This window comes from Protopterus annectens, chromosome 15.part0 (genome assembly GCF_019279795.1).
Source record: "Protopterus annectens isolate FY-2018-M chromosome 15.part0, PAN1.0, whole genome shotgun sequence".
Taxonomy (NCBI): Eukaryota; Metazoa; Chordata; order Ceratodontiformes; family Protopteridae; genus Protopterus; species Protopterus annectens.
Window position 1 is genome coordinate 178,840,361 of NC_056749.1, and position 21,121 is coordinate 178,861,481.

Sequence of the window (21,121 nt, forward strand, 5' to 3'; positions counted from 1 at the left end):
CTAGCTGGCCCATCAGTTCCAGGCGGGACTCAAGACGGAGGATCAGGCAACAATCTTACTTAGACTGTTTTGGCAGGTGGGGAAGGTGCTGAGAACACTGAAGTAACTGGGGAGGATAAGGAGGCTTGTGGGATGGATTTTGGTAGAAAATGGAACATTGTGAGGTGTGGTTGCAGAGGCTGCTGGGGTTTCTGGGTCCAGTGGGGGGGGGGCAGTTAGGGGGCCAGCACAGGGTCAGTGGGTAGTACATGATGGGGCTTGGAACTAGGTTTTTAGTTTGGTCTTCGCCAGGGCAACTGGTTAACCACACAGGCCTTGGGTCAGAGAGTGGGTGCAGTCATTTTGACACCGCACATTCCTTCTGCGGTCAAAGAGAAAATTTGGAAAGGGAATTATGTGGATGTCTTTGAGTTAATTGACGTGGAGCGGGTACAGTGGTTGGTTGAAGTGGAGTTGGCTAACCGTAAGGATATGCTGGCCACCTTGGCTGCAATGGGGAGGAAGAGAGTAGGTAGACTTTGCCCTATGACATGGGATAACTAGGTGGTAAGTTTTGTTTATTACATGGCGGTGCAAATGTAAAAGGATGGGGCTTTGGCTTTGCCACTTTTGGGTTACTTTCACATGATTTGGGAGGCACAGCATTTACTGCTAGTGAAAGCTTGGTTATGGTATGATTAGAGGTTCCGGAAGTGGAAATCAGTGGACCCTTCCTTTGCTGGGAGGTGCGGCATCCCGACATCTGGTTGGCTACCATGATGGACAGTTATGGGGGGATTAATAGAAGGGGGCAAAGGAGGATAAGGGGTTGGGGTTGGTGTGTGTTGGGCCTTTAATGGTGGAAGTTGTGGGTGGGTAAGGTGCAAGTTCTTGCACGCTTGTTGAAGGTGTGGGGGGAATTATCCAGCTGTTCAGTGCAGGCACCATGAGATTAACTCGATGACTCCAAATTTTGCGTCAGGGGAGGGCGGCTTTTCTCCTGTGCAGGGGTTTCAGATCCTTAGGGGTAGAGGCAGTTTCCATGGACTTCAGGGAGGAGGGCTTTTCAGGGGGGTAGGGGAAGGGTCGCCTTTTCCCCTTAAGGTGGAGGTTTTATGACAGATGCTCCAAGGCTTTCCCGATCTTGTGCTTAAGAAGCAGATATTAGATGGGTTTTATCATGGGTTCGGTATTAAATCTAGGGTGGTTTGCAAGAATCTGCTATCAGTGTGGGGTAAGGAGGACATTTTGCAGGGTTTGCTTAAGATGGAATTTCAGGTGGGTCAGTTACTGGGCCATTTTGACAGTCTGCCGTTTGACACCTTTAAGGTTTTTTCATTGGGTCTGGTACCAAAAAAATGGTGGGGGAGTTCAGGTTGTTTCATCATATGTATCCCAAAGGGGGCTCAGGTAATGATTTTATTGCAGGGGAGGATGCCAGGGTTAGTTATGCATCCTTGGATGATGCTGTTGGGGTTATTAGGGGTTTTAAGGAGCCGTGGTTAATGAAGGTGAATACTGACTCAGCCTTTCATTTGCTGCCAATGAGGCAAGAGGACTGGCCATTACTGGGCATGGTAGTAGGTAACAAATTTTATTCTGACAAGGCTATGCCAATGGGTTGTTCAATTGCATATGCAACATTTGAGAAATTCAGTACAGCACTTCAGAGGGTGTGGCAGCAGAGGGTTGGTAAGCAGAAGGTGGTACATTACCTGGACGATTTTTTGTTAGTTGGGGAGGGACAAGAAGGTGTGCAGGAAGGGCTGTGGGAATTTTTGTGTATGTGTGATGATTTAGGGGTCCCACTGGCTCAGCATAAGTTGGAAGGTCCAGTAAAGGCTTTGGAATTTTTGGATTTATTGGTGGATGCAGAATGGGGATTGTTTTGCCTGCCCATGGATAAGATAGACAGACTGAAAGGTACACTAAGGTTGGTTGTGGCTAAGGATAAGGCATGGATCCACACAGTTATAGAGCTGTTAGGGTTGTTGAATTTTGCATGTCAGGCGGTGAAGCCAAGGTGTACTTTCTGTAGCTCAGTGGCCTTTTTGTTGAAAGGGGGTAAGAGTAAATGCCATTGGGTTAGGGTGAATAAGTTGGTATGGAAGGATTTGTTGCTTTGGTTGTGTTTTTTGAATTAGTTCAATGGGATTTCTTTTTGGCAGGTAGACTGGGTGGGGCAAGAGGAAAGTACAGTTTTGTACCTACCATAAATGTAGATGTTCGAGGATCCACATTGCTGCAGTCCTAACTATTGGGTAGTCCGCTGTCCAGTCGGCCCGAATACCAAAGTATATGGCTGACGTCGGTCAGGGCGCATTAGACTGACGTCAGTACGCCAGGGTACTAATGCGCATGACCGACGTCATATCCTCAGTCTTTTCTTGCCCCAGATGTCAGAAGACCCTAAAAAGATAAGGCCAAAAACCAAAAACTCCCAACAAACCTGCACCAAAATATATATACAAAATATACAAAATTAGCAGAATATAACCTCACCTACACAACCACCCCTAAACACAGAGGGGAAGGAGGGAGGGTAATTGGACTGCAGCAATGTGGATCCTCGAACATCTACATTTATGGTAGGTACAAAACTGTACTATGTTCTTCATTCCACATTGCTGCAGTCCTAACTATTGGGTAGAATCCCAAAGCAGAGGTAAGGGAGGCTGGCAAATCATAAGGAAGCAGGAACTGACAACATGCCTTGCAAAATAGCTGTGGCAAAACCAGCCCTAGACTTAGAGTAGAGAGGAAGGTGATAATGCTTAGAGAAAGTATGCACTGAACTCCAAGTAGCTGCCTCCAAAATATCCTTAGTTGCCACCCCCTCAGAAATGCTGTTGAAGTGGCAGTAGCCCTAGTGGAATGAGGCCTAATCCCAGCTGGAATCTCCTTGCCATGATGGGAATAACAAAAAGTAATGCAACACCCAATCCATCTAGAAATAGTTTGTTTTGACACAGGCTTGCCCTGAGAACTCAAAGCAAAAGAAACAAACAACTGCTGAGACTGCCTAAAATCCTTAGTCCTGCTCAAATAATAACGCAATTGCCTGTGTACATCTAAAGTGTGCAAAATCTTTTCCCCTTTATTTTGGGGATCTGCATAAAAGTAGGCAAATGAATAGTTTGGTTTAAAGCCACACTAGAAACCACCTTAGGCATAAAGGAAGGATTAGCACGTAAAGATACCCTATCCTTATGAAAAAATCAAAAAGGCTCCACTGCCATAAGGGCCTGCAACTCAGAAACCCTTCTTGCAGAAGTAATGGCCAACAAAAGCAGTCTTCCATGACAAGTATTTAAGTCAGCAGTAGCCGAGGCTCAAAAGCTTGTAGAGTAAGTTTCTCCAACACAATATTGCGATCCCAAGCAGGAGTAGGAGCTCTACGTGGGGTCTTATATTCTTTGCCCCTCTAAGAAATTGCTTGAACAAAGGATGCGAAAACAATGGTGGGTCACAATCATAGTGAGCTGAAATTGCTGCAGCATGAATCTTAATGGAAGAGAAAGACAAACCTTTGTCCAATAACTCAGTAAGATATTGAAGAGCCACACTCAGATTTGGCTCAAATCTCCAAATTGTTTGCTGCACTCCAAAATAAAAATCTCTTCCATTTTTCTGCGTACACTTTCCTTGTACTAGGTCTCCTGGCTTCCATAATCACATTTAAAACTTGTTGAGGAAGTTGAGACCTGCTGTCTTTCAAAATAGAATATGCCAGGCTGTTAGATGAAGAGAGTGAAGCTTGACATTGAGCAGGTGACCGTCTCTGAGACAACAGGTGTGGAATCAAGGGTAAAGGCCATGGAGGCTTCTTTACCAGACTCCTCAGTAATGGGTACCAGTGCTGCCGAGGCCAATCTGGAGCTATTAAAATCATCCTTGGCTTGTCTTGTCTGATCTTTAGAAGCACCTTTGGAAGAAGAGGCAGAGGTGGAAACGCATACACATGAAGATTTTTCCAACTGAAAGAAAGAGCATCCACTTTCCAAGCTGTGTGATGAAACCTCTTTGTGCAAAACTTTGGCAGCTGGTGGTTTAGTGGAGAAGCGAACAGATCTATGTCTGGAGTTACATGAAGATCCAGTTTCCACTCGTGGGGATCCATGATTTGTCTGCTTAACACATCTGCTAAGGAGTTCTGTGCTCCCGGCAGAAACCTTGCCTGAAGAGTTAGTTGCAAGCTGAGCGCAGTCTCCCATAAAATCATTGCTTGCCTGCACAATGGGTAAGAATGTGTTCCCCCTTGTTTGTTGATGTACCACATGACAGTTGTGTTGTCTGTTAGAATCAACACCTGCCCTGGAAGAAGTAACTCCTTGAAAGCCATTAATGCAAACTGGACTGCTAACATCTCCTTCATGTTGATATGTAGATGCTGTAGTCTGGCAGGCCACTTGTCTTGTATCCACTTTCCATTTAGATGAGCTCCCCAAGCAATGTCTGAGGCATCTGTCGTTAGAATCTGACTCGCCTCTGGCCGGGTCACAGAGAGTCCCTTGTTTAGTGACATTCCTGAGCCCACCACAAAAATTCCTTTTGAATGCAAGGTATTATTTGAATGACAGTGTCCAAATCCTGGCAGTGCTGTGTCCATACATTTTTGAGATACCATTGTAGCTTCCTCATATGCAGTTTGGCATTGGGAAGCACCAGAATACAAGATGCCATGAACCCTAAGGCTTGAAGGACTGTCCTTGCAGTCAGCCCGGACTGAAGAGATAGTTGATGGAAGTAACTGGAAAGATTCTTGTTTGTCCGGGTCTAAAAAAGCCATTTGGGCTGCTGTATTCAGGCTCACACACAGAAAGCACATGTCTTGAGAGGGTACTAGACTGGACTTTATTTCGGTCACAGAATACCGTAGGCATCTTAGCACTGCTATGACATATTCCAAATGCTGTAGAAGGTCTTCCTTTCTTGAGCCAGAATCAGGCAATCGTCCAAGTAAGGATAGATTTGAATTCCTTTTAGCCTGAAGAAAGCTATCACTGGAGCCAGAACCTTTGTGAATACTCTGGGTGCAGTAGATAAGCCAAAGGGCAAATGCAGAGGAACTGATAATGAGAATTTCCAGCTCGAAAACGCAGATACTTTCTGCAACTTAGTCTTATAGGCACATGAAGGTAAGCTTCCTTGAGATCTAAAGTTACCATCCAGTGATCTTTGCCCAGCAGAGGTAAAAGCTGTTGTAACGTCAACATTTTGAACTTGGGAATGTCCAGATAAGTGTTGAGGATAGATAAATTCAAAATTGGTCTCCACATGTTCCCCTTCTTCGGTACTAGGAACAGGCGAGAATAAAATCCTAGGCCCCTTTCTGGCACAGGAACCGCTGAATGGCCCCTATTTGGAGTAACAGAGAAATTTGCTTGTGAGCCTCTTGTCTTTGTAGAGGAGGAATGTCTGGCATGCCTTTGAAAGGAGGCATTCAAGATATTGATGGGGTGTATTTGGGTGATGTGAGTTTGAATTTATTTAAAGTTCACTTAAAATTATTTCTAGAGGGTATGGTGAAAGTTATGGGATAAGAGGGGGGAACAGCCTGGGAGTATGCTGGTGGCCGGAGAAGAGGGACAGAATTGTCCTCTTCTGTTCCCCCCCCCCCAGGTAAGGGTGTTGATGGCATTGAGTTCGGGGATCAAGTCAGCTGTTGGATGCTGCTTGATAATAGGTGAGCTTATTTGGACGCTGCTTAATTTGGAAGGGCTGAACAGGTATGCTGCCCATTTAAGGTTTGGTCAGAGTGAGTAGGTACTCTGCCCTGATGAACGATTGAACAAGGTACGCTGCCCTGATGAATGACTCTGTCAGGGTGAGTGGACCCCTGAAGTTGTTTGAAAGAATGTGAAATTTCCTGTTATTTTTTTCATGTGAATAAAGTCAATAACTGGTTGTATTAATAAAAGTCGTCGACTGTCTTTTGGTGTTGATGTGAGTTATTTAAAGGGGGCCGAGAAAAATGAGGTTTGGGACAAACCAATTTGTCCAGGACCCTCTTTGTGGTACAAGGCAGGGGGAGTGGGGTAGTATAGGAGGAATGGGGATGGAGGGAGGGTGGGGGGTTTGGTTTGGGCTAGATAGGTATCTGGGTTCTGAGCATTAAGGGGTTAATTAGTTTGGGGAGTTAGAGCAAAGTGATGTCGGTTTAGGGAGGGACTTTGTTTTTATAATTTGTCAGCAGAGGAAATGGGGTCACATTTTGGCGTAAGTTGTTGACCCTCCCTCCCTCCTGTTTTTCATGTTGTGTTAACTTGTTTGCAATAAGTGCAGTGGCACAGAAGAGGGACAGGCTTGTTCTCTTCTGTTCTCCCTCTAGGTAAGGGTATTGATGGCACTGAGTTCAGGGATCAAGTGAGTTGTTGGACGCTGTTTGATAATAAGTAAGCTTATTTGGATGTTGCTTAATTTGGAAGGGATGAGCAGGTATGCTGCTGATTTAAGGTTTGGTCAGGGTTAGTAGGTACGCTGCCCTGAAATTGTTTGAAAGAATGTGAAGTTTCCAGTTATTCATTGCTTTATGTAAATAAAGTTAATAATTGGTTGTATTAATAAAGGTCATCAACTGTCTTTTGGTTTTGTTGTGAGTTATTTAAAGGGGCCGGGACAACATACCTGTGTGCAACATATTCAGAAGTAAATTGCCTCATGGAGAAAACAGCCATTTGCATCTACTTCAAACATCTCCCTATAACTTAATCTATTCTAAATTATATACCTACATCTGTCATCTTATTTTTCCGTCTCATTTTTCCTCTACTACATCCTTCTTTTTTATTTGCTATCCTTGCTCCTCCTGGAACTGCCCTGCATTTTCATCTCTTCCACTCTCTCTTCAAGTCAGAAGAAACAGTGTAAAGTGTCTACCACAGGAATTTTGAATCACTACATTTTATAAGGAATTTCATAATTCCCGATTTACATATATGCATACACTGTACATATGTTTCATACTTTTGAATATTTTGATATTTATCTTGATATTTAGTACTTTGCGCTTTAACTCATTTTCTTAGGACTCAGCCCATCGACTCTCTCCTGATTTTACAGCTAGCTCACTGGCAGACAAAAGGCTACAAAATGGTAAGGAGATATCTCTTCTTCAGCCATAGCAGTGAAAGTCCCCAAAAGATCTACTCTTGGACCAGCCCTTTTCAGTACATTTACAAACAACTTCCCCACTGAAAGTACACATCATCCAGTAATATTTACAGCTGCCATTACAGCAATTCCTAACAGTGGTTTCAGTTTACATAGTAACACTTTTAAGTAGTAAAACCATTAATGAATATAAATTTAATTATGAGAACAGTTTTTGATTGCTCTCCTCATGAATTTAGGCATAGTAGAAATTGTTGCACTTAAGCCCTTGTATGCATTTAATTCAAAACACCATTTCATCTCTAGGGATAAAAGTTGATTATATACAATGGTAGAAAGTGGTGGAAACCTTTGTAATACTTGAAATTTGAAAGATCAATTATGCTGCACCTCAGTGAGCTGTCTAAATAAAGCATTATTGCAAACATTTTCTAAGATGTTTGACGGATTCTCATGACTTAGCTGATGATAGATTGACTTCTTTTGATATCAGTGACTTACACAGTTGCATAAAACATTAAAACAATTTGAAAGGTGACTGTAGTTCTGCATATATTTTTTTTAGATATGTTAAGTTTCTCTGTCTAAAGTTGCTAAAATTATGTTTTATTTTGATGATAATTATTACTCGAAGCTTTCGGGTACATTGTCAGCTCAAAAGCTAAGTTTTCATAATATAACTTATTAACTGGGTGGTTTCTCTAGTGCCTTAGTTTTAATGTTGCAAAGTGTCTATGCCAAAAATGATTGCTGTAAACTGAGATAAGTAAAGCGAACATTAAGCTTGGGCTACAAAAAAAAAAAAAGAATGGCCTGTGGCATGCTCTCCTTCGTAGCTGGGCTAACCTCTAAATGCAATTGCATGAGAATGCAACAATATGGATATAAGAATGTCTGAGTGTTGAAAACATCTCCCTAGAGCACTGGAACCTGTTGATTATGTCTAACTGACATATATATTATGCACTCCTTAAATAAAGGATGTTGCATGTACACTATTTCCATAAAAATAATTCATTTTTCTTACAGTCAGCCAGCATATTTGGCCAATTCCTACACAGAGTCAAAGGAAACTTAGAAAATTCCTCGCAGGTCATGTAAAACAAAATGTTACGATGTGGACATGTCTGACCTCTTCTGCTGGTGTGTGTGTGTGTGTGTGTGTGTGTGTGTGTGTGTGTGTGCGCGCGCACGAGCGCACTGTGGTAAATGTATATGTAATAAATATGGGATTCATGTAGATAGCTGGAAATCATTATAGTCAAAAGGACTAAAATTTGTAAATATTTTAAAGGCAGAATGGTCAAGGATATGGAGCATTGGGAAAATTCACAAAGAAAGTGTTGGCAGCCTGTTTAATAAAATACATTCTTAGAAGAGTTGGTAACACAGAAGGAATCTTTATAAGATGGAATAAAAGGCATGAATGATGGCCTGGTGGATGGATGGTTAGGTAGGTGGACAGATAGATCAATGGATGGATGTATGGATGGGTTAATGGATGGATGAGAAGTCAAAACACTTAAAAAGTTAAAAGAGTGGAAGCAATATGGAAGTGAAGATGGTGAAGTATTTATTAAAACAATGGAAGGCAAGAGGGATCTTTACTGCATATTTTATGTGAAAATTGGAAGAAATGAATGTAAATAACAATAAAGATCTTGTGTTTTGTTTGCAAAGTGGTGAATGGGAACTTTTGCTGCAAAATAAATTAAATAGTTGCATTGTCAGCTAGTTCATCTTTTTGGTACTGTTCAAAAATTAACTGTTTTTTTTTTTTTTGCTAAAAGAAATTGTATTGCTTATTTCAAAATAAGTATTCAATTAATAATATAAACAATAGCAGTAATGAATAACACAACTGCAAAGAATGAAAAAAAAACTATATATAATATGTACAAAAGCCTGAAATCAAAAACTTAAATGTCCAAAGTTCCATCAAGAGATTCTTTCTTTCAGTTGTCATTTTTTTACTTTAATTCTGTAGACATTTGAAATAAGATTCTGTTGATAAAATTTAATAAGAATGATCATTTTCAGCAAAGGATTATTGGTAAATGGCATTGGGTGAATTCTCTGTTCTTTAACTATTGATTCCCCTAAGGCTGTTTCTTTTAAAAAGGATAAAAAGGCTCTAAAATATGGTGAATTGCTGGATCTCCATTCTTTAGTGATATGTTTCCTTGCAACTGCAAAGATAGTCCATAAGAGAAAAAGATTATCACATTTCATATCACAAGTATCATGTATATTAAACAAAATTAAAGACATAAATAAATAAAAAAATGTCTGAAAATAAAGCTTTCACAAAGTCATTTATATTACTCCAAAATAGATTTAGAGAAGAATGATTGTTCTTTCATAAATGATATGCAACTGATCAGCATTACATACTTGTAAACATCTCTAACAATATTTATTAATGTTACTATTACATTTAGCTATTTTATTGGGGATTAAGAAGGTTCTACATAAAAATTTCCATGTAAATATGTGCCAATGTTGAGATCACTAGGTATGTTTAATAGATGATAAAATATCAGATTTGTGTGCAAAGGTTAAAGACAAAGAATAACCTAATGTAATATGATTCCAAAATTTAATATTTACATTTATTTTATATTTTTTTACAATTTTGTAAAGTTTGGAAATCAAATTACCTATTTTTATTTGTTGTATACAGTTTCATGGAAAAGCTATATTAATTTAGGAATTTCTTAAACATAATTCCTGAGTCTGTGTTCTCAAAATTTGTATTAATAACCAATCTTGGGGATCTAAGTTAAATTCTGTAATACACTGTTGAGAATGTTTGGCTTTCAAATTTTTAAAACAATGTTGTCAACAAACAAAATTCTTAAAACTCCCAATTAATAAAAATATGACTATGTAATTTATTGAAAAAGCTTTTGGCGATCCTAAAAGGAATTATAGTTTCAAACCAAATCTTGATATCTATATTAGAAAGAATTATATTTTTAAAATATTTTAAAATAATGTTTAACTAGCTAGCGTTTGTGGGGGAGTATCATATTGTACGTAATTACAAAGATAATGCCAGAAGAAATTAATTAATTGATTTATTGTTATTTATGTTGTCATTTCTAAGAAATGTTAGATGCATGGTTTTCCAGTTGGACTTATAATTATGATCAGTTCAGTTTAATATTATTTTAAAGACTGATGCTTTGATTAAGTATCAATATCTGGGAAATTAATTCCTCTAAGATGTTATATTCTGATATGATGAAGAAAGGCTATTCTAGGTTTATTAGGAAACCAAAGGTAATTTAATAGTTGTTTATTTATTTCACTAATGTGATGCTTAGTAGGGAAAAAGAGATAGGGCTTGAATTATATAGAAAAATTTAGGTAAAAAAATCATCTTTATCAATTGAAGTCTATCTTCAAAGGTAACAAAAAGGTTATTCCATTTTTAAATAAGCTTATTTATAGTATTTATGACGTTATCATAATTAACACTTACTATTTCATACAGAGACACTAAAAGTGTAATACTAAGTATTCCAAAGAAGAGAACTAGCTACCAATAATATGATTTTTATGAGTTTTGATTTTCTTTTTTAACCTGATAATACAAATTTAGATTTGGGGTGATTAAAATGTAAACCTGAAATGGATTGAAACATACTGTATTTATTGTAGGTTCAAGTTCAACAAACATTGATCTTGAATTTGGACGAGTTAATTAAACATCAGCAGCAAATAAAATCATTTTGGAAGGAATTTGTTTAGAAATATCAGTCCCAGTAATATTTGAATTTGTACAATCTAAAATAACAAATATTTCAATGGCTAATACAAACAAAATTGGGGAAAGAGGACAACCTTGTTTAGTGCCTTTAATTAGAGGAAGTAAAGGGACATACCTTAACATAAGCAATATTATTCTTATAAATATTTTTTAAATGAGAGATAATACTTTGAGGAAATTCAAATAATTTAAACATTTCAAATATTTCCAATTCAAAGATTCAAAACATTTTTAATATCTAAACTGATTAGTAATGCCTTATCTTTTCCAATGTTAAAATCCATAAGAGTTAATATACGTTTAATGTTATCATGGGTTTGTCTTTTGATATAAAACTGTTTGATCAGCATTAATTATTTGGGCTATAGGTTTTTTATTTTATCTGTAATAATAGATACAAAATTTATAGTCGATGTTTACAAGTGAGATGGGTCAATAAGAAGAACAAAACTGTGAGGTTTTATTTTCTTTCAAAATATGAGCAATTAATGAATATTTCCAGGAAGGTGGATTTTTTCTTGAGACTGGATCATGGGTAACATTTTATATAAAAAGGGATACAATAGAGGAAGGAAACATTTATATATTTATATTATTATTCCATCTACACCTGGGTTTTTGTTGGATTTTGAATTTTTAATTGTATCTATAACTTTTTATTAGAAATTTGATTATAGAGATGAACTGTTATGTTTGATGGTATTTTTAGTAGTAACAGAATTAAGATTTAAACCTGAGGTTTTAATATCAGAATTAGAATCTTGGTTTTGAGATGTGTAATGGAATTGGAAAGCATCAAGAATGCCTGTAATATCTGTGACAGTTTTCTTATTTCCTTCATGTCTAACTTCTAAAATATTAACTTTTGATTGCAATTTTACTTATTTTGATAAGTTATGCATATGCTCAGCTGAAGTGTAAGAGGCTAGTTTTAATCTTTCTAAAGCAAGGTCTGGTTTATGAGATAATATGCCAAGGTACTGTTTATTTAATGAATCTATGTTTTAGTATTAGACCTTATACCCTTAGAAAATTTAGACTTGGCCTCTATGGGTTCCAATTGGATATTTTATAACTCTGAATCCCATTCCTTAATTTTAATGAATCCCAAATCATGATTATAATAATATCAGGGATGTCATTAGATTCCAAAAATTTAACTTGGCTATTAGCCAAAGTTTAAATTCTTTGAGTTTAGTTATATAAGCAGGAATTCTAGATAAAAAAGATGTTATTAAAGTTAGTCTGACATTTTAAAATAAGGGCATCGTAATCAGGAATAGAGTAAGGGATAATGTTAAAACTAGATATCTTAGAAGTCTTGTGAGACAAATATTTATCAATCTTTGTTTGCACCATATTTGTAATCCTGCTGAGAAAAGAGCAATGAACCACGATCTTTCATATTAAACGTGTCTTTTAAATTAAGAGATTCATCTCATTTTACAAGACTTTTTCCAGTGCATGCCAATCTTAATTTCCTCTTATTGCTGGTATCAGGGTCTTCTAATATACAGATAACATCACCTCCATAAGTACATTTCCTTTAGAATTAGCATGTATAAAGTCTAGATCTTTTTTTAGCAAGTCTTTGTCCCATACCTGGAAATCAACAGAAATTAACAATAGTCCATAATCTATTATAAAATGTTAAGACTACAAGTGTGAAAAGAACATCTTGATATTCATGTTAGGAATAATTAATGGGAAATCTGTATACTTTTTTAAGAATCATGACAGTCCTTCTCTTAGCTTTGAAAGATGAATGGGCTAAAATTATGTAATTAGTTGGATTCTAAGTGTTCATTTTTGCATGTCTGACATGAGATTCTTGAAGAAAAACTCCCGAGCCTTGTTTTCATTTAAATCATGCAATAAATTTGATCTTTTCCTTGGATTATTTAAACTACTGACATTTAGAGATAATAATGCAAAATCCATATATAAACTAGATTCATAGTTTTTATTCTTCTAAAATACTCAGAAAGGAACAGTAATATGATATAATATATATTTAAAAGTCTTTTGCATCAATGGAGTACAAAGATTAATAATTCAGTCCAAACAAAAAAATAAAAGAAATGGTAAAGATAAAAATAAGAGTTATGTTGAAAAAGTGATTATTAATTACAAACATGAAGTTATCTAAATTCATATCCTAATAGAAAAGTAAGAAACATGTCAGGCTATCCATCACTACCTAGAAAGTCTGTGCTCCTTAAGAAATATGAATTTGAAAAAAAATTAAAAAAACTTTCAGCTAGGGCGCTACAATATGAAATTCATCTAGTGGAGACATTATTAAATTTTATATAAAAAGAAATAAAGAATCAAATGTTTATTTAATCAAATAAGAACTAAAAAAGACAATTATATAGTAATGAAATTAAAAAAAATCATTTTCTCCCTCTTTACCTTCTCCCATCATCATCCCTCATTGTATAACAATCACATTAGGTCAACTCTCCCCTCTTTATCTTATCTTTGACTCAACCTGATTATTTAGATGATAAAGTATAATAACTTTGTTGAAAACAACATTGAACTATATACTCCTCTTACTTGTTTCATTTATAATATTCCTTGTTATTTCTTCAACTGAAATAATATTTGAGCTTATAATGTATTATCTGATCAAGAGATCATGTTTATGATAATAGTATCCTAATGTTATTAAAACTCACAGTATCATTAATAAGATTATAACTGTTTAGTAACAACTAGTTAGAAGAGAATATATCAGTGCTCAAATAGATTATTTAGTCTGTAAAACATAAAAAGTTATAATCAGTGAATGTTCCATAGTATTTAGAATGAATACAAGTGTAAAAATATATATCAACTGTCATAGACAAATTATAGCTTTTTAACGTATCCTTATAATATTATTGTATTCTCTGAGCCAATTTAAAATGTTTCCCTAAAAATTGTAATAAATAAAAGATATGGACACCCAGGAATCTTACAAGCTCCATTAATAAAACATGTCATAATAAAAAGTAGTTATTATCAGTCATATCTAAAGTGCTGCTTTCTCTAGTATACTGGCTGTGAAGTTAAAGTGTGTAACAGTGGGCACAAAAATAACTGTTGGTATAAATGCATATTGAGGTAAAGTAACTAGTGTAAAAAAGAAGCAAACCTCTTAAATACAGGAAAAATACTCAGAATAGAAGTGTTGCTTTTAACATATCAATAAATCAGGCGACAGAGTGACATTTCAAAGCAAAGCATATATTTGATACTGTATTTCCAAGTCTACAGTGCTTCCAAAAAGGAAGAGATACTTGAATTTGTACAGTGTATGCTAATTGATGAGATTAGAGCACTGCATATGAAATAAAGATGACTGATTTTGACAAATGCATACTTCTACTTCAATTTCACAGTAAATCTACACTTCAGAAATTAGAATTCTGAAAAACTGAGCAAATGTTAAAGTGTATACTACTTCTATTTGAAACAATTATTTATATGCTCCCAAAAACTGCATGAAAAAACAACCATGCTAAGTTGTTCTTATACTTGGATGGCAGCTATAAAACATTAAGTATTAGATATGCTTAAAGAATTAACCATAAAACTTTTGACTCGGTTTTTAAAAAAAAAATCCATAATGAGAAGGTTATATAACTTTAGTAATATTAAACTCCTAGCATTCTTTTTGAAGTTTAAAATGAAACACGTAAACGTAAAGAAACAAACATGATCAAATATCAACTAATAAATAGCTTACTGTCTAGCTAGATCAGCCTTAAAACCAATTAAATGTAATAAATAGAAAACAACAAACTCCACTGTACCCTTGAAGTGAAACAAGCATAAATCAGCAAACTTTATGGTATGAACAATGCAACTGTGTTGTACTACTATGTCAGTCTCTACTGAAACATCAGTTTCCGTAACTACACGGTGCACCACTTTCCTTAGATAGTTGCTGCATTTGTTAAAAGATTCATGTTACACTGCTTGTACATCTCTATTGAGTAATGGCAAGACTGTCAATACAGGCATGAAACAAAATGTGCTGGAGGCAAACAGGATGCAAACCACACTCTAAAATCAAAAATAGTTTACTTTCTCCTATAAAAAAGGTGCATACGAAACATTCTTAAATACAAATTAGAATCTATGGACCACGCAGACATCCGTAACCCCTGAAAGCATCAAACAGCATTTGAATAATCAATATCCATCACAAGAATCATGGCTATTCATTACCACAATTAAGTGACAGTGAAAGAACCATTTTATCTATATATTCTAGAAGTTAACATAAATGAGTTTTAACATTTACATATACTTAAAATAACGTACATGTACACTAGTCTTTCAAGTACTGTGCGTAAATGGAGTTCACTGAAGTAGTAAAATGCACTATAAACCATAATAACTTAACATTAATGTCTTTTCTAACTGATTAGTGTCTTTTGTGTTTTTTTAGCAACCGGCATTAATTTACTACAAAATGCTTTCAATAAAAAAACATACCCCCGGATTTACTATTCCTCTATGCAGGACTAGCTTAGTCCTGCACAGAGGCGGCCGTTTAGGAGCAGGATGGCAGTGCGCCATGCATATTAATGAGGAGCACTGCCTGAGCTCCTAATCTTACACTGAGCATGTAAGAGTGTAGGGAGCATGTCTGAGAGCAGAGCTCTCAGAATATACACGTCCCCACAAAGAAGAACAGCAGAAAGGGCTAAGAAATGAGCGAGACCGCTCATAGGTGTCTGCATATCCCCACCAACAGTCCCCCTCATGTACAACAGCACGTATACAGGAATAAAATGAACAAACTCTTTTTTTTTTTTTTTTAAATCATATTAAATGTTTTTTTAAATCAAATTAAAGCTAACCATAGGTGCATGGGTGTGCTCATTGCTTAGCTACGGTTAATGCAGCTTAAATGGCTGAAGAAGATAACAAGGAAGATATATGCAAATGAAGCAGCATAGCAATAGTGTAGTGGGCAGAGCATTCGCCTTATGAGCAGGCATTCCCGGTTCTAGTCCCACTGCAGCACATTCCATTTTCCATGGCAAAGCACGTTATGACCAATATTTTTGTTGCATAACCCAATAAATAGCATATATTTGTGAACTGGAGTACTGCAGTAAATGCATGTGAGGTGTCAGTGTCATAATGAATAAAGCACTAGTAAGCGAGTTTAATCCCGTTTGTGTGGGGGTAAGCAATGCGCATACAGGTTAAGCAATTTCAAGCTAACTCTCTGTAAGCATATGTAACTGGAGGTTAGCATTGCTTACCCTAGCGCAAACCTGCTTACAAATGCTCAAAAATGCCTTAATCACTCTGTATCCAATGGCCCTTGTTCTACCCATAAACAAAAAAACAGCCTTACAGGTCTTGAACCCAGGACCCTATACACTATAGACACAGTAGTTAACCACCAAGCCATCACAGCTGTACAGAAGAATGAGTTATCAGCAAACAAGTCTTCAGTATAGTAAAATCAAACTGAACCTGTGAAAGGAATCAGTATACAGACATATGTTCCATAATCCACTACATAACATAAATATGTTAACTGGAGCACAGCAGTAAGCTCAGAAGTCAGGTGTAATTGTAATGAAGTGCTGAAGTCCCCAATAAAACAAAAGGACCCCATACAGTGTACATGCACATGAATCATGGATACCAGGCATACATATTATAAGATGTAATGAATAATAAATCAATGCCAAAAAAGAAATATAATGCAAAGTCAAATGTAAGCAACGCTAAGCATTGCACAGGCCAGCTTAGAAGGTGTAAGCAATGTGTAGGCCAGCTAACTCAATGTGCCCAGTGTTATATCCCTTTAAACAATGCCAACCTTAGATAAGCTGGTTTTCTCATAGCTTAGCCTTTTCAAAACCAGCCGATCACGTAAAAGTGTGGGAAATTGGGCCTACTTAAACCCAGGAGGCGGGAATACATCTCATAACTGGTTGTAGCTTCCCTTGCAGGCACTATGTCAGGAAGGGGAGAGGGTGTGCACTTTCGGGTGCAGCGCTTGTGCACCCAGGAGTCCAGAGTCATGGCAGGACTCCTTGTCAAAGACCATGAACAGAGACTGCTGCAGGGCCAGTACCAGGGCTCCCAATATAAGGGGATGCCTAGTACCGTCTCACCCATGACCTCACCAGTGCCACTGGCATACGCCAAACTGGTGAGCAGGTCAGGCATCACTATGCCGACCTGAAGCGGCATAAGGGGGACCTCTTGGAGCAGCGGATCAAAGAGGCTAGAACGGCAGGGGATGTCCCAGCTGTGTGTAAGTATTACCCCACTAAATGTGTAATAATTGCCAGCTCATGTATATCATGGATAGGTATGGCTAAATATTCCTCTTATGTCCTCCACAGTTGCAATCGAGCAGACTGCCAAACCAGGAGGCACATGGCAGTTGCCTGGAGAGGTTGCAATGTGAGGCAGGTCAGTAATACTCTTGCATGTACTGTCATAGGAAATAAATCTAAAAGTATCAGTAAATTAATTGCCTGTATAAAACCTGTATTGTTTATGGCAAGTACTGCATACACCAGAGAATATGGCAGGAAAAGACTCATATAGTATGTATGTAAATAAAAGCGTAATAGCCGGACAATAAAGGTCTAACTACTGGACTGCATATGTGTATACTCTGGTATCATATGATAATGTAGATTTGCATTCACTTAATAGTCCTGTTGCAATAAGCACTATTACCCACACCGTGCACCATAAATAGAATGTGCAGGAATGCCTGTATATGACTGGTGTAATCTCCAGAGGCCCTTTAGTACAACTGAGAGACACAGACAGAAAACATGGAAAAGGCAGACAACAAAACCTGAATAGCACATGCAACTGAGATGTGAACTGTTGTTTTTTTAGCACACACAGACATGGTTCGAATCCTGCCAGTGGTAGTATTCTGCATGCAGAATCATACCCCACAACTGTACAGATATGTCCAGAATGTCCATTACAGTGGCCCATATCTGTTGCCTGTCAACCTGTCCCCCTGGGAAATCAGTGGGACGATCCCAGACATATAGGCAGCAAACAGGAAATACAATTGATTGACACACATCTATGAGAACAAAGCTGGCACACTAGCAACTCCCCAAAACCTTATGAGACTAAAAAGCCATGTATGTCCCATTTACACCCCCATCTTGTCAAGATGTGGCCAGAGTGTGTACAGTAACAGAGTGAGATGTACGTTCATAATACTAATGTGGAATCTGGAACTGTGTGTGGCAACTTTCAGGTAGTGCTAACAAACATTTCTCATACATGTCTGTCACATAGTTAGGTATAAATAGATTGTTGAGTCTTCCACGAATACACAAAGTCTTAGCTTAAATTCCACATGTTTTATTGAAGAAGGAAAAAAGAGATGAGCGCTTTCGCGTGCTACCTGCATGCTTCATCAGATCTAACACAGTGAATCCTTCTGATCCTTATATACATGAATATAGGAATCAATTTAACAAAATTAATCAATTAACCACTTAGCATTCAGTGAGCATTCAAGTTTAAAGTGGCAAGTGCAAAATCGCTCAACCTAATGACTATAAAGCAAGAAAAATGCATTAAAAAAGCTTTGAAGAAGCATTAACATAGATATATAAATATATGGGCTTGAAAACCATATGGCCTCTTCTTAGTTAAGCATATAACATGTTAAAACTTAAGAAAAAAATACTTAGTATTCTATATTCTTGCATTTTGATATTACATATCACTTTATAGTAGATTACTGTAGTTTAGATGTATAATATACATGTATTTATGAAGGCAGTAATTTTAGAAATGTATTTTCAAAAAAATGTTTTCTTAAGTTTTAACATAAAGCATGTTATATGCTTAACTAAGAAGAGGCCATATGGTTTTTAAGCCCATATATTTATATATCTATGTTAATGCTTCTTCAAAGCTTTTTTAATGCATTTTTCTTGTTTTATAGTCATTAGGTTGAGCGATTTTGCACTTGCCACTTTAAACTTGAATGCTCACTGAATGTTAAGTGGTTAATTGATTAATTTTGTTAAATTGATTCCTATATTCATGTATAGAAGGAGTAGAATGATTCACTGTGTTACATCTGATGAAGTGTGCAGGTAGCACGCGAAAGCGCTCATCTCTTTTTTCCTTCTTCAATAAAACGTGTGGAATTTAAGCTAAGACTTTGTGTATTCTTGGAAGACTCAACAATCTATTTATACCTAACTGTTTTTTATTGTGTTTGCTGAGTCTTTGGGAGGTAAAGGACCCTTCTTGTTTGCCTGATGTCTGTCACATACCAACACTGTGCCCAGAAATACAAGAATGATACCCTGTACTGGTACTGTTTACATTGGTACTGTATGGCATTGTGACTGATGCAGTTGCTCTGAATAATGAGGTATTACTCATCACTGTCATCCACACTGTCCTACAAAATATAACTGACTAGGAAATCTGTTTAAGAGTGTTGTAATACAAGTTCATAATGCAAAAGCACAGGAGAATTATATCACAGACAGCAGATAGGAGATATACAACAATACCTATATAGCACACACAACTCTGATGGACAGTGTTTAAGTTGTAGCAGACATAGCCGTGGTCTGAATCCTGGGAGTGAAAGTAGGCTGCATACAGAACCATATCCCACAACTGTACGGATAAGACCAGAATGTCCAGTACATGGGCCCATATCTGCTGCCTGTCCCACTGTCCCCTTGGTAGGTCTGTGGGATGATCCCAGATGTTTAGCCAGCAAACAAGGAATACAAGCGATTGCCAAACATCTATGAGAACAAACCTGTCACTGTAGCAACTCTCGAAACTGTAAGGAGAGTAATAAGCCAAGTATGTCCTATCTACACCCCCATGTTGTCAAGCTGAGACCACAGTATGTACAGTAACTGAGTGAAATGTATGTGCATAATACTAATGTGTAATCTAGACATTCAGATAGTGCTAACAAACATTGCTCCCACAGGTGCATCGGATATGAAGACTGCTGAGAAATAAAAACCATTTTACCCCGTACCGGTACTGTTTACTCTGGTATTGTAGGGAATTGTGAGTGTTGCAATTTCACTGAATAATAAAGTATCACTGATCACTGTCACCCACACTGTGCTACATAATATAACTGTGTAGGAAAGCATGTATATGTGTGTGTCAAGTCACTAAAGGTTGAAGAGGGCAATAGTCTAGATATGTCCTGGTACACCTGCATGTGGTCAACACATGGCCAGTGTCTGTGCAGAAAGAGTTGCATAGCTATGTGCACAACATCGACCTGGAATCTGGGAGTATGTGTAGAAACAGTTAGTTAGTGTTAACAAACATTCCCTTCACAGGTATACCAGGTAAGAGGTGTATACTGCAGGTACAGGTAAAATCAGTTCAGGTATAATGATGATGACAGCCGTATCACCGTCCAAACTAAGGCTATAGGGTAGTATAGTAAGACTTGTAAGGTACAGATAACAGCACTGACTAGGAAAGCAATGTGGACTACAGGAATATACTAGTTGTTAATTGACATCTTTCTCCCCCCACCATATCTCCAATAATAAACAACATGCCCACCCAACCGATATGTAATGACTCCAATGTTCTGATAATGTCCAGTTGTTTGATAAATATTTTAATTGTTCCCATGCATGTGCTATACTGAATTATTCCAACATTGGTGGCATGGTGCCATCAATGTACCTGCATGCTGTTCTTATTACGACTGTGGTCCCATATATGCATGTGTTCTGTTTGCTATGCAACTGTTCCCTATCTGGTGTCTGGGTTAATGGTAATATCTATGCATGCTGTTATACCTAACCCTGGAATGTGTTGACTATTACTAACCCACATATGATGATAAAATCTAAACACTATAGCACGTTTGGGAAGGCCGGTCCCAATGGACCCACCTGTCCCACCTCAGCTGGCAGTGGCTACCGGGCACCAGCATGTCTGGGGCCCAACCTGGGACCTCCCTGTCCGTTGGTCTTGCACCACCATTGGGTGGAGCCACCTCAGGGGATGGGGCTCGCCCCCCCCCAGGGAGTGGGTGCGGACAGGAACCTGTCACCCATCGCCAGGTCTGAGTCATGGTGCGTAGCAAGCACAACAAGCAATTTGGTGATCTGCTACACTTGCTCGAGGGCCGTGTGTAGCGATTAGAAGGTCAGCCTGCCTCTGCGACTCTGCCACCAGCACAGCCACCTTCGGGGCTGTGAATGTGCAGTGGTGACTGCCCATGGGTGG

The 21,121-nt window shown here is 37.6% G+C and overlaps 1 protein-coding gene across 1 annotated transcript in view; it reads right to left on the reverse strand.

Moving 5' to 3' along the window:
• SLC16A2 (solute carrier family 16 member 2) overlaps positions 1-21,121 on the reverse strand; it is a 748,609-nt gene that overhangs the window by 204,283 nt on the left and 523,205 nt on the right. The gene's annotated exons all lie outside the window — the stretch shown is intronic.